General features: G+C 47.2%; 1 protein-coding gene across 1 annotated transcript in view; it reads right to left on the bottom strand.

The window, feature by feature from the left end:
- The window catches only part of apcdd1l (adenomatosis polyposis coli down-regulated 1-like), a 221,164-nt gene that overhangs the window by 11,551 nt on the left and 193,111 nt on the right, over positions 1 to 16,502 (bottom strand). The gene's annotated exons all lie outside the window — the stretch shown is intronic.

Genomic DNA, 16,502 nt, shown 5'->3' with positions numbered 1-16,502 from the left:
ATAAATTCAGTAGCACCCCGGACCCGAACTTGTGTTCCGCCCTCTGCCTGGCGAAAACACCGACAGTTGCGGGAGGAGCCGATCGGGAGGCCGGGCGCTTCGGGGGGGCAAAGGTTAAAGGTGAGGTGGCCGAGGTCAGTAAAAAATAAAGGTACCTTCTCTCTTGCAGCTTTTTTCATGGGTTCTGACCCGCGATTGATCCGCCCGCCTCTCTGCTCGAGTGCCAGGCTGACCGGGCGGGATCGCGGCAGCCGTCGGGGAGGTGGTCAGTTTGTTTTCCCTTTGCCGAGCTGGTAGCAATGGCCTGGCCCTTTAAGGGAAGGGAGGGGCCTTTCCGCGGTGCAGCGCTGCATGGCCCAGTGTGTAACGTTACTCCACGCACCGCCCCGCCTATTGCACTCCAGGGAGGAACCCACCCACCCTTTCCTCCAACCACTGTCTGTCCCACCCATGACAGAGACTGTAATTCCCGTATTGGACTGTTCAGCCACCTGAGAACTCACTCTTGGAGTGGAAGAAGTCTTCCTCGATTCCAAGGGACTGCCTATGAAGATGAGGAAGGAAGTACAGACACACATCACACTGTGACAGACACACATCACACTCTGACAGACACACATCACACTCTGACAGACACACAACACACTGTGACAGACACACATCACTGTGACAGACACACACATAGAAACATAGAAACATTGAAAATAGGTGCAGGCGTAGGCCATTCGGCCTTTCTAGCCTGCACTGCCATTCAATGAGTTCATGGCTGAACATGCAACTTCAGTACCCCATTCCTGCTTTCTCGCCATACCCCTTGATCCCCCGAGTAGTAAGGACTTCATCTAACTCCTTTTTGAATATATTTAGTGAATTGGCCTCAACAACTTTCTGTGGTAGAGAATTCCACAGGTTCACCACTCTCTGGGTGAAGAAGTTTCTCCTCATCTCGGTCCTAAATGGCTTACCCCTTATCCTTAGACTGTGACCCCTGGTTCTGGACTTCCCCAACATTGGGAACATTCTTCCTGCATCTAACCTGTCCAAAACCCATCAGAATTTTAAACGTTTCTATGATGTCCCCTCTCATTCTTCTGAACTCCAGTGAATACAAGCCCATATGATCCAGTCTTTCTTGATAGGTCAGTCCCGCAATCCCGGGAATCAGTCTGGTGAACCTTTGCTACACTCCCTCAATAGCAAGAATGTCCTTCCTCAGGTTAGGAGACCAAAACTGTACACAATACTCCAGGTGTGGCCTCACCAAGGCCCTGTACAACTGTAGCAACACCTCCCTGCCCCTGTACTCAAATCCCCTCGCTATGAAGGCCAACATGCCATTTGCTTTCCTAACCGCCTGCTGTCCCTGCATGCCAACCTTCAATGACTGATATACCATGACACCCAGGTCTCGTTACACCTCCCCTTTTCCTAATCTGTCACCATTCAGATAATAGTCTGTCTCTCTGTTTTTACCACCAAAGTGGATAACCTCACATTTATCCACATTATACTTCATCTGCCATGCATTTGCCCACTCACCTAACCTATCCAAGTCGCTCTGTAGCCTCATAGCATCCTCCTCGCAGCTCACACTGCCACCCAACTTAGTGTCATCCGCAAATTTGGAGATACTACATTTAATTCCCTCGTCTAAATCATCAATGTACAGTGTAAACAGCTGGGGCCCCAGCACAGAACCTTGCGGTACCCCACTAGTCACTGCCTGCCATTCTGAAAAGTCCCCAGTTACTCCTACTCTTTGCTTCCTGTCTGACAACCAGTTCTCAATCCATGTCAGCACACTACCCCCAATCCCATGTGCTTTAACATTAATCTCTTGTGTGGGACCTTGTCGAAAGCCTTCTGAAAGTCCAAATATACCACATCTACTGGTTCTCCCTTGTCCATTCTACTGGAAACATCCTCAAAAAATTCCAGAAGATTTGTCAAGCATGACTTCCCTTTCACAAATCCATGCTGACTTGGACCTATCATGTTACCTCTTTCCAAATGCGCTGCTATGATATCCTGAAAAATTGATTCCATGATTTTACCCATTACCGATACCAGGCTGACCGGTCTATAATTCCCTGTTTTCTCTCTCCCTCCTTTTTTAAAAAGTGGGGTTACATTGGCTACCCTCCACTCGATAGGAACTGATCCAGAGTCAATGGAATGTTGGAAAATCATCACTATGACAGACACACTATGACAGACACACAAATCACACTGTGACAGGCACACATATCACACGGTGACAGACACACATCACACTGTGACAGACACACACATCACTGTGATAGACACACACATGACATTGTGACAGACACACATGACATTGTGACAGACACACATCACACTGTGACAAATACACAACACACTGTGACAGACACACACATCACTGTGACAGACACACATCACTGTGACAGGCACACACAACACCGTGACAGACACATATCACTGTGACAGACACACCTCACAATGTGACAGACACACATCAAACTGTGACAGACACACATCACTGTGACACACACATCACTGTGACAGACACACACATCACTGTGACAGACACCCATCACACTGTGACAGACACACACATCACTCTGACAGACACACATCACTGTGACAGGCACACACATCACTGTGACAGACACACATCACTGTGCTGGACACACACATGACATTGTGACAGGCACACATCACACTGTGACAGATACACAACACACTGTGACAGACACACACATCACTGTGACAGACACACATCACTGTGACAGGCACACACAGCACCGTGACAGACACATATCACTGTGACAGACACACCTCACAATGTGACAGACACACATCAAACTGTGACAGACACACATCAAACTGTGACAGACACACATCACTGTGACAGACACACACATCAGAATGTGACAGACACACATCACTGTGACACACACATCACTGTGACAGACACACACATCACTGTGACAGACACCCATCACACTGTGACAGACACACACATCACTCTGACAGACACACATCACTGTGACAGGCACACACATCACTGTGACAGACACACATCACTGTGACAGACACACATCACACTGTGACAGACACACACATCACTGTGACAGACATACATTACTGTGACAGACACACATCACACTGTGACAGACACACACATCACATTGTGACAGACATACACATCACTGTGACAGACATACATCACGGTGACAGACACACATCACACTGTGACAGACACACACATCACATTGTGACAGACATACACATCACTGTGACAGACACACATTACTGTGACAGACACACACATCACTGTGACAGACACACATCACTGTGACAGACACACACATCACAATGTGACAGACACACATCACACTGTGACGGACACACATCACTGTGACAGACAAACACATCACTGTGACAGACACACACAACACACTGTGACATACACACACATCACACTGTGACAGACACACCTCACACTGTGACAGACACACATCACACTGTGACAGACACACATCACTGTGACAGACACGCACATCACTGTGACAGACATGCACATCACTGTGACAGACACATACATCACACTGTGACAGACATACACATTAAACTGTGACAGACACACATCACACTGTGACAGACACACAGATCACACTGTGACAGACACACACATCACATTGTGACAGACATACACATCACTGTGACAGACGCACATCACTGTGACAGACACACATCACACTGACAGACACACACATCACTGTGACAGACACACATCACTGTGATAGGCACACACATCACACTGTCACAGAAACAGATACATCACACTGTGACACACACATATCACACTGTGACAAACCCACACATCACAGCGACAGGAACACACATCATGCTGTGACAGACACAGACACATCACACTGTGACATACACACTCCACTGTGACAGACACACCTCACACTGTGACAGACACACATCACACTGTGACAGACCCACATTTCACACTGTGACAGATCCAAACATCACTGTGACAGACACACACATCACTGTGACAGACACACATCACACTGTGACAGACACACATCACTGTGACAGACAAACACATCACTGTGACAGACACACACAACACACTGTGACATACACACACATCACACTGTGACAGACACACCTCACACTGTGACAGACACACATCACACTGTGACAGACACACATCACTGTGACAGACACACATCACTGTGACAGACACGCACATCACTGTGACAGACATGCACATCACTGTGACAGACACGCACATCACACTGTGACAGACACACATCACACTGTGACAGACCCACATTTCACACTGTGACAGATCCAAACATCACTGTGACAGACACACACATCACTGTGACAGACACACATCACACTGTGACAGACACACATCACTGTGACAGACAAACACATCACTGTGACAGACACACACAACACACTGTGACATACACACACATCACACTGTGACAGACACACCTCACACTGTGACAGACACACATCACACTGTGACAGACACACATCACTGTGACAGACACACATCACTGTGACAGACACGCACATCACTGTGACAGACATGCACATCACTGTGACAGACACGCACATCACACTGTGACAGACATACACATCAAACTGTGACAGACACACATCACACTGTGACAGATCCAAACATCACTGTGACAGACACACACATCACTGTGACAGACACACATCACACTGTGACAGACACACATCACTGTGACAGACAAACACATCACTGTGACAGACACACACAACACACTGTGACATACACACACATCACACTGTGACAGACACACCTCACACTGTGACAGACACACATCACACTGTGACAGACACACATCACTGTGACAGACACACATCACTGTGACAGACACGCACATCACTGTGACAGACATACACATCAAACTGTGACAGACACACATCACACTGTGACAGACACACACATCACATTGTGACAGACATACACATCACTGTGACAGACGCACATCACTGTGACAGACGCACATCACTGTGACAGACACACATCACACTGTGACAGACACACACATCACTGTGACAGACACACATCACTGTGATAGGCACACACATCACTGTGACAGATGCACATCACTGTGACAGACACACATCACACTGTGATAGGCACACACATCACACGGTGACAGACACAGACACATCACACTGTGACAGACACACATCACACTGTGACAGACCCACATTTCACACTGTGACAGATCCAAACATCACTGTGACAGACACACACATCACTGTGACAGACACACACATCACTGTGACAGACACACACATCACAATGTGACAGACACACATCACACTGTGACAGACACACATCACTGTGACAGACAAACACATCACTGTGACAGACACACACAACACACTGCGACATACACACACATCACACTGTGACAGACACACCTCACACTGTGACAGACACACATCACACTGTGACAGACACACATCACTGTGACAGACACGCACATCACTGTGACAGGCATGCACATCACTTTGATCGACACACACATCACACTGTGACAGACATACACATCAAACTGTGACAGACACACATCACACTGTGACAGACACACAGATCACACTGTGACAGACACACACATCACATTGTGACAGACATACACATCACTGTGACAGACGCACATCACTGTGACAGACACACATCACACTGTGACAGACACACACATCACTGTGACAGACACAAATCACTGTGATAGGCACACACATCACACTGTGACAGAAACAGACACATCACACTGTGACACACACATATCACACTGTGACAGACCCACACATCACAGCGACAGGAACACACATCATGCTGTGACAGACACAGACAGATCACACTGTGGCATACACACATCACTGTGACAGATGCACATCACTGTGACAGACAAACACATCACTGTGACAGACACACACAACACACTGTGACATACACACACATCACACTGTGACAGACACACCTCACACTGTGACAGACACACATCACACTGTGACAGACCCAAACATCACTGTGACAGACTCACACATCACTGTGACAGACACACACATCACTGTGACAGACACAGACACATCACACTGTGACAGATACACATCAGATTGTGACAGACACACATCACACTGTGACAGACTCAAACATCACTGTGACAGACACACACATCACACTGTGACAGACACACACACACATCACTGCAACAGACACACAACACTGTGACAGACACAGATATCACACTGTAACAAACCCAAACATCACTGTGACAGACACACACAACACACTGTGACAGGCACACACACACATAACACTGCGACAGACACACATCACTGTGACAGACACATATCAATGTAACAGACACACATCACTGTGACAGACACACATCAGTGTGACAGACACACATCACTCTGAAAGACACACATCACTGTGACAGACACACACATTTCACACTCTGACAGACACACATCACTGTGACAGACACTCCCATCACACTGTGACAGACACACACAACACACTGTGACAGGCACACAAACAAATAACACTGTGACAGACACACATCACTGTGACAGACACACATCACACTGTGACAGACACACATCACACTGTGACACACACACATCAATGTGACAGACGCACATCACTCTGACAGTCACACATCACTGTGACAGACACACCCATCACACTGTGATAGACACACATCACTGTGACTGGCACACATCACGGTCAGACACACATCACACTGTGACAGACCCACATTTCACACTGTGACAGATCCAAACATCACTGTGACAGACACACATCACACTGTGACAGACACACATCACTGTGACAGACAAACACATCACTGTGACAGACACACACAACACACTGTGACATACACACACATCACACTGTGACAGACACACCTCACACTGTGACAGACACACATCACACTGTGACAGACACACATCACTGTGACAGACACACATCACTGTGACAGACACGCACATCACTGTGACAGACATGCACATCACTGTGACAGACACGCACATCACACTGTGACAGACACACATCAAACTGTGACAGACCCACATTTCACACTGTGACAGATCCAAACATCACTGTGACAGACACACACATCACTGTGACAGACACACACATCACTGTGACAGACACACACATCACAATGTGACAGACACACATCACACTGTGACAGACACACATCACTGTGACAGACACGCACATCACACTGTGACAGACACACATCACACTGTGGCAGACCCACATTTCACACTGTGACAGATCCAAACATCACTGTGACAGACACACATTACTGTGACAGACACACACATCACTGTGACAGACACACATCACTGTGACAGACACACACATCACAATGTGACAGACACACATCACACTGTGACGGACACACATCACTGTGACAGACAAACACATCACTGTGACAGACACACACAACACACTGTGACATACACACACATCACACTGTGACAGACACACCTCACACTGTGACAGACACACATCACACTGTGACAGACACACATCACTGTGACAGACACGCACATCACTGTGACAGACATGCACATCACTGTGACAGACACATACATCACACTGTGACAGACATACACATTAAACTGTGACAGACACACATCACACTGTGACAGACACACAGATCACACTGTGACAGACACACACATCACATTGTGACAGACATACACATCACTGTGACAGACGCACATCACTGTGACAGACACACATCACACTGACAGACACACACATCACTGTGACAGACACACATCACTGTGATAGGCACACACATCACACTGTGACAGAAACAGATACATCACACTGTGACACACACATATCACACTGTGACAAACCCACACATCACAGCGACAGGAACACACATCATGCTGTGACAGACACAGACACATCACACTGTGACAGACACGCACATCACTGTGACAGACACACCTCACACTGTGACAGACACACATCACACTGTGACAGACCCTCATTTCACACTGTGACAGATCCAAACATCACTGTGACAGACACACACATCACTGTGACAGACACACATCACACTGTGACAGACACACATCACTGTGACAGACAAACACATCACTGTGACAGACACACACAACACACTGTGACATACACACACATCACACTGTGACAGACACACCTCACACTGTGACATACACACATCACACTGTGACAGACACACATCACTGTGACAGACACACATCACTGTGACAGACACGCATATCACTGTGACAGACATGCACATCACTGTGACAGACACGCACATCACACTGTGACAGACACACATCACACTGTGACAGACCCACATTTCACACTGTGACAGATCCAAACATCACTGTGACAGACACACACATCACTGTGACAGACACACATCACACTGTGACAGACACACATCACTGTGACAGACAAACACATCACTGTGACAGACACACACAACACACTGTGACATACACACACATCACACTGTGACAGACACACCTCACACTGTGACAGACACACATCACACTGTGACAGACACACATCACTGTGACAGACACACATCACTGTGTTAGACACGCACATCACTGTGACAGACATGCACATCACTGTGACAGACACGCACATCACACTGTGACAGACATACACATCAAACTGTGACAGACACACATCACACTGTGACAGACACACACATCACATTGTGACAGACATACACATCACTGTGACAGACGCACATCACTGTGACAGACGCACATCACTGTGACAGACACACATCACACTGTGACAGACACACACATCACTGTGACAGACACACATCACTGTGATAGGCACACACATTACTGTGACAGACGCACATCACTGTGACAGACACACATCACACTGTGATAGGCACACACATCAAACTGTGACAGAAACAGACACATCACACTGTGACACACACATATCACACTGTGACAGACCCACACATCACTGCGACAGGAACACACATCATGCTGTGACAGACACAGACACATCACACTGTGACATACATACTTCACTGTGACAGACACACCTCACACTGTGACAGACACACATCACACAGTGACAGACCCACATTTCACACTGTGACAGATCCAAACATCACTGTGACAGACACACACATCACTGTGACAGACACACACATCACTGTGACAGACACACATATCACAATGTGACAGGCACACATCACACTGTGACAGACACACATCACTGTGACAGACAAACACATCACTGTGACAGACACACACAACACACTGCGACATACACACACATCACACTGTGACAGACACACCTCACACTGTGACAGACACACATCACACTGTGACAGACACACATCACTGTGACAGACACGCACATCACTGTGACAGGCATGCACATCACTGTGACAGACACACACATCACACTGTGACAGACATACACAGCAAACTGTGACAGACACACATCACACTGTGACAGACACACAGATCACACTGTGACAGACACACACATCACATTGTGAGAGACATACACATCACTGTGACAGACGCACATCACTGTGACAGACACACATCACACTGTGACAGACACACACATCACTGTGACAGACACACATCACTGTGATAGGCACACACATCACACTGTGACGGAAACAGACACATCACACTGTGACACACACATATCACACTGTGACAGACCCACACATCACAGCGACAGGAACACACATCATGCTGTGACAGACACAGACAGATCACACTGTGGCATACACACTTCACTGTGACAGACACACCTCACACTGTGACAGACACACATCACACTGTGACAGACCCACATTTCACACAGTGACAGATCCAAACATCACTGTGACAGACACACATTACTGTGACAGACACACACATCACTGTGACAGACACACATCACTGTGACAGACACACACATCACAATGTGACAGACACACATCACACTGTGACGGACACACATCACTGTGACAGACAAACACATCACTGTGACAGACACACACAACACACTGTGACATACACACACATCACACTGTGACAGACACACATCACTGTGACAGACACGCACATCACTGTGACAGACATGCACATCACTGTGACAGACACATACATCACACTGTGACAGACATACACATTAAACTGTGACAGACACACATCACACTGTGACAGACACACAGATCACACTGTGACAGACACACACATCACATTGTGACAGACATACACATCACTGTGACAGACGCACATCACTGTGACAGACACACATCACACTGACAGACACACACATCACTGTGACAGACACACATCACTGTGATAGGCACACACATCACACTGTGACAGAAACAGATACATCACACTGTGACACACACATATCACACTGTGACAAACCCACACATCACACTGTGACAGACACACATCACTGTGACAGACACACATCACTGTGACAGACACGCACATCACTGTGACAGACATGCACATCACTGTGACAGGCACGCACATCACACTGTGACAGACATACACATCAAACTGTGACAGACACACATCACACTATGACAGACACACACATCACATTGTGACAGACATACACATCACTGTGACAGACGCACATCACTGTGACAGACGCACATCACTGTGACAGACACACATCACACTGTGACAGACACACACATCACTGTGACAGACACACATCACTGTGATAGGCACACACATCACTGTGACAGACGCACATCACTGTGACAGACACACATCACACTGTGATAGGCACACACATCACACTGTGACAGACACAGACACATCACACTGTGACATACATACTTCACTGTGACAGACACACCTCACACTGTGACAGACACACATCACACTGTGACAGACCCACATTTCACACTGTGACAGATCCAAACATCACTGTGACAGACACACACATCACTGTGACAGACACACACATCACTGTGACAGACACACACATCACAATGTGACAGACACACATCACACTGTGACAGACACACATCACTGTGACAGACAAACACATCACTGTGACAGACACACACAACACACTGCGACATACACACACATCACACTGTGACAGACACACCTCACACTGTGACAGACACACATCACACTGTGACAGACACACAACACTGTGACAGACACGCACATCACTGTGACAGGCATGCACATTACTTTGATCGACACACACATCACACTGTGACAGACACACCTCACACTGTGACAGACACACATCACACTGTGACAGACACACATCACTGTGACAGACACACATCACTGTGACAGACACGCACATCACTGTGACAGACATGCACATCACTGTGACAGACACGCACATCACACTGTGACAGACACACATCACACTGTGACAGACCCACATTTCACACTGTGACAGATCCAAACATCACTGTGACAGACACACACATCACTGTGACAGACACACATCACACTGTGACAGACACACATCACTGTGACAGACAAACACATCACTGTGACAGACACACACAACACACTGTGACATACACACACATCACACTGTGACAGACACACCTCACACTGTGACAGACACACATCACACTGTGACAGACACACATCACTGTGACAGACACACATCACTGTGACAGACATGCACATCACTGTGACAGGCACGCACATCACACTGTGACAGACATACACATCAAACTGTGACAGACACACATCACACTATGACAGACACACACATCACATTGTGACAGACATACACATCACTGTGACAGACGCACATCACTGTGACAGACGCACATCACTGTGACAGACACACATCACACTGTGACAGACACACACATCACTGTGACAGACACACATCACTGTGATAGGCACACACATCACTGTGACAGACGCACATCACTGTGACAGACACACATCACACTGTGATAGGCACACACATCACACTGTGACAGACACAGACACATCACACTGTGACATACATACTTCACTGTGACAGACACACCTCACACTGTGACAGACACACATCACACTGTGACAGACCCACATTTCACACTGTGACAGATCCAAACATCACTGTGACAGACACACACATCACTGTGACAGACACACACATCACTGTGACAGACACACACATCACAATGTGACAGACACACATCACACTGTGACAGACACACATCACTGTGACAGACAAACACATCACTGTGACAGACACACACAACACACTGCGACATACACACACATCACACTGTGACAGACACACCTCACACTGTGACAGACACACATCACACTGTGACAAACACACATCACTGTGACAGACACGCACATCACTGTGACAGGCATGCACATCACTGTGATCGACACACACATCACACTGTGACAGACATACACATCAAACTGTGACTGACACACATCACACTGTGACAGACACACAGATCACACTGTGACAGACACACACATCACATTGTGACAGACATACACATCACTGTGACAGACGCACATCACTGTGACAGACACACATCACACTGTGACAGACACACACATCACTGTAACAGACACACATCACTGTGATAGGCACACACATCACACTGTGACAGAAACAGACACATCACACTGTGACACACACATATCACACTGTGACAGACCCACACATCACAGCGACAGGAACACACATCATGCTGTGACAGACACAGACAGATCACACTGTGGCATACACACTTCACTGTGACAGACACACCTCACACTGTGACAGACACACATCACACTGTGACAGACCCACATTTCACACTGTGACAGATCCAAACATCACTGTGACAGACACACACATCACTGTGACAGACACACATCACACTGTGACAGACACACATCACTGTGACAGACACACATCACTGTGACAGACAAACACATCACTCTGACAGACACACATCACTGTGACAGGCACACACATCACTGTGACAGACACACATCACTGTGCTGGACACACACATGACATTGTGACAGACACACATCACACTGTGACAGATACACAACACACTGTGACAGACACACACATCACTGTGACAGACACACATCACTGTGACAGGCACACACAGCACCGTGACAGACACATATCACTGTGACAGACACACCTCACAATGTGACAGACACACATCAAACTGTGACAGACACACATCAAACTGTGACAGACACACACATCACTGTGACAGACACACATCACTGTGACAGACACACATCACACTGTGACAGACACACACATCACTGTGACAGACATACATCACTGTGACAGACACACATCACACTGTGACAGACACACACATCACATTGTGACAGACATACACATCACTGTGACAGACATACATCACGGTGACAGACACACATCACACTGTGACAGACACACACATCACATTGTGACAGACATACACATCACTGTGACAGACACACATTACTGTGACAGACACACACATCACTGTGACAGACACACATCACTGTGACAGACACACACATCACAATGTGACAGACACACATCACACTGTGACGGACACACATCACTGTGACAGACAAACACATCACTGTGACAGACACACACAACATACTGTGACATACACACACATCACACTGTGACAGACACACCTCACACTGTGACAGACACACATCACACTGTGACAGACACACATCACTGTGACAGACACGCACATCACTGTGACAGACATGCACATCACTGTGACAGACACATACATCACACTGTGACAGACATACACATTAAACTGTGACAGACACACATCACACTGTGACAGACACACAGATCACACTGTGACAGACACACACATCACATTGTGACAGAACACATCACTGTGACAGACGCACATCACTGTGACAGACACACATCACACAGACAGACACACACATCACTGTGACAGACACACATCACTGTGATAGGCCCACACATCACACTGTGACAGAAACAGATACATCACACTGTGACACACACATATCACACTGTGACAAACCCACACATCACAGCGACAGGAACACACATCATGCTGTGACAGACACAGACACATCACACTGTGACATACACACTCCACTGTGACAGACACACCTCACACTGTGACAGACACACATCACACTGTGACAGACCCACATTTCACACTGTGACAGATCCAAACATCACTGTGACAGACACACACATCACTGTGACAGACACACATCACACTGTGACAGACACACATCACTGTGACAGACAAACACATCACTGTGACAGACACACACAACACACTGTGACATACACACACATCACACTGTGACAGACACACCTCACACTGTGACAGACACACATCACACTGTGACAGACACACCTCACACTGTGACAGACACACATCACTGTGACAGACACGCACACCACTGTGACAGACATGCACATCACTGTGACAGACATGCACATCACACTGTGACAGACATACACATCAAACTGTGACAGACACACATCACACTGTGACAGACACACACATCACATTGTGACAGACATACACATCACTGTGACAGACACACATCACACTGTGACAGACACACAGATCACACTGTGACAGACACACACATCACATTGTGACAGAACACATCACTGTGACAGACGCACATCACTGTGACAGACACACATCACACAGACAGACACACACATCACTGTGACAGACACACATCACTGTGATAGGCCCACACATCACACTGTGACAGAAACAGATACATCACACTGTGACACACACATATCACACTGTGACAAACCCACACATCACAGCGACAGGAACACACATCATGCTGTGACAGACACAGACACATCACACTGTGACATACACACTCCACTGTGACAGACACACCTCACACTGTGACAGACACACATCACACTGTGACAGACCCACATTTCACACTGTGACAGATCCAAACATCACTGTGACAGACACACACATCACTGTGACAGACACACATCACACTGTGACAGACACACATCACTGTGACAGACAAACACATCACTGTGACAGACACACACAACACACTGTGACATACACACACATCACACTGTGACAGACACACCTCACACTGTGACAGACACACATCACACTGTGACAGACACACCTCACACTGTGACAGACACACATCACTGTGACAGACACGCACACCACTGTGACAGACATGCACATCACTGTGACAGACATGCACATCACACTGTGACAGACATACACATCAAACTGTGACAGACACACATCACACTGTGACAGACACACACATCACATTGTGACAGACATACACATCACTGTGACAGACGCACATCACTGTGACAGACGCACATCACTGTGACAGACACACATCACACTGTGACAGACACACACATAACTGTGACAGACACACATCACTGTGATAGGCACACACATCACTGTGACAGATGCACATCACTGTGACAGACACACATCACACTGTGATAGGCACACACATCACACTGTGACAGACACAGACACATCACAGTGTGACATACATACTTCACTGTGACAGACACACCTCACACTATGACAGACACACATCACACTGTGACAGACCCACATTTCACACTGTGACAGATCCAAACATCACTGTGACAGACACACACATCACTGTGACAGACACACACATCACTGTGACAGACACACACATCACAATGTGACAGACACACATCACACTGTGACAGACACACATCACTGTGACAGACACACATCACTGTGACAGACACGCACATCACTGTGACAGACATGCACATCACTGTGACAGACATGCACATCACACTGTGACAGACATACACATCAAACTGTGACAGACACACATCACACTGTGACAGACACACACATCACATTGTGACAGACATACACATCACTGTGACAGACGCACATCACTGTGACAGACGCACATCACTGTGACAGACACACATCACACTGTGACAGACACACACATAACTGTGACAGACACACATCACTGTGATAGGCACACACATCACTGTGACAGATGCACATCACTGTGACAGACACACATCACACTGTGATAGGCACACACATCACACTGTGACAGACACAGACACATCACAGTGTGACATACATACTTCACTGTGACAGACACACCTCACACTATGACAGACACACATCACACTGTGACAGACCCACATTTCACACTGTGACAGATCCAAACATTACTGTGACAGACACACACATCACTGTGACAGACACACACATCACTGTGACAGACACACACATCACAATGTGACAGACACACATCACACTGTGACAGACACACATCACTGTGACAGACAAACACATCACTGTGACAGACACACACAACACACTGCGACATACACACACATCACACTGTGACAGACACACCTCACACTGTGACAGACACACATC

This window comes from Pristiophorus japonicus, chromosome 12 (genome assembly GCF_044704955.1).
Source record: "Pristiophorus japonicus isolate sPriJap1 chromosome 12, sPriJap1.hap1, whole genome shotgun sequence".
In the NCBI taxonomy this organism is placed as follows: Eukaryota; Metazoa; Chordata; class Chondrichthyes; family Pristiophoridae; genus Pristiophorus; species Pristiophorus japonicus.
Note: the sequence above shows the minus strand (reverse complement) of the source record. Positions and strands in the feature narration are given on the sequence as shown.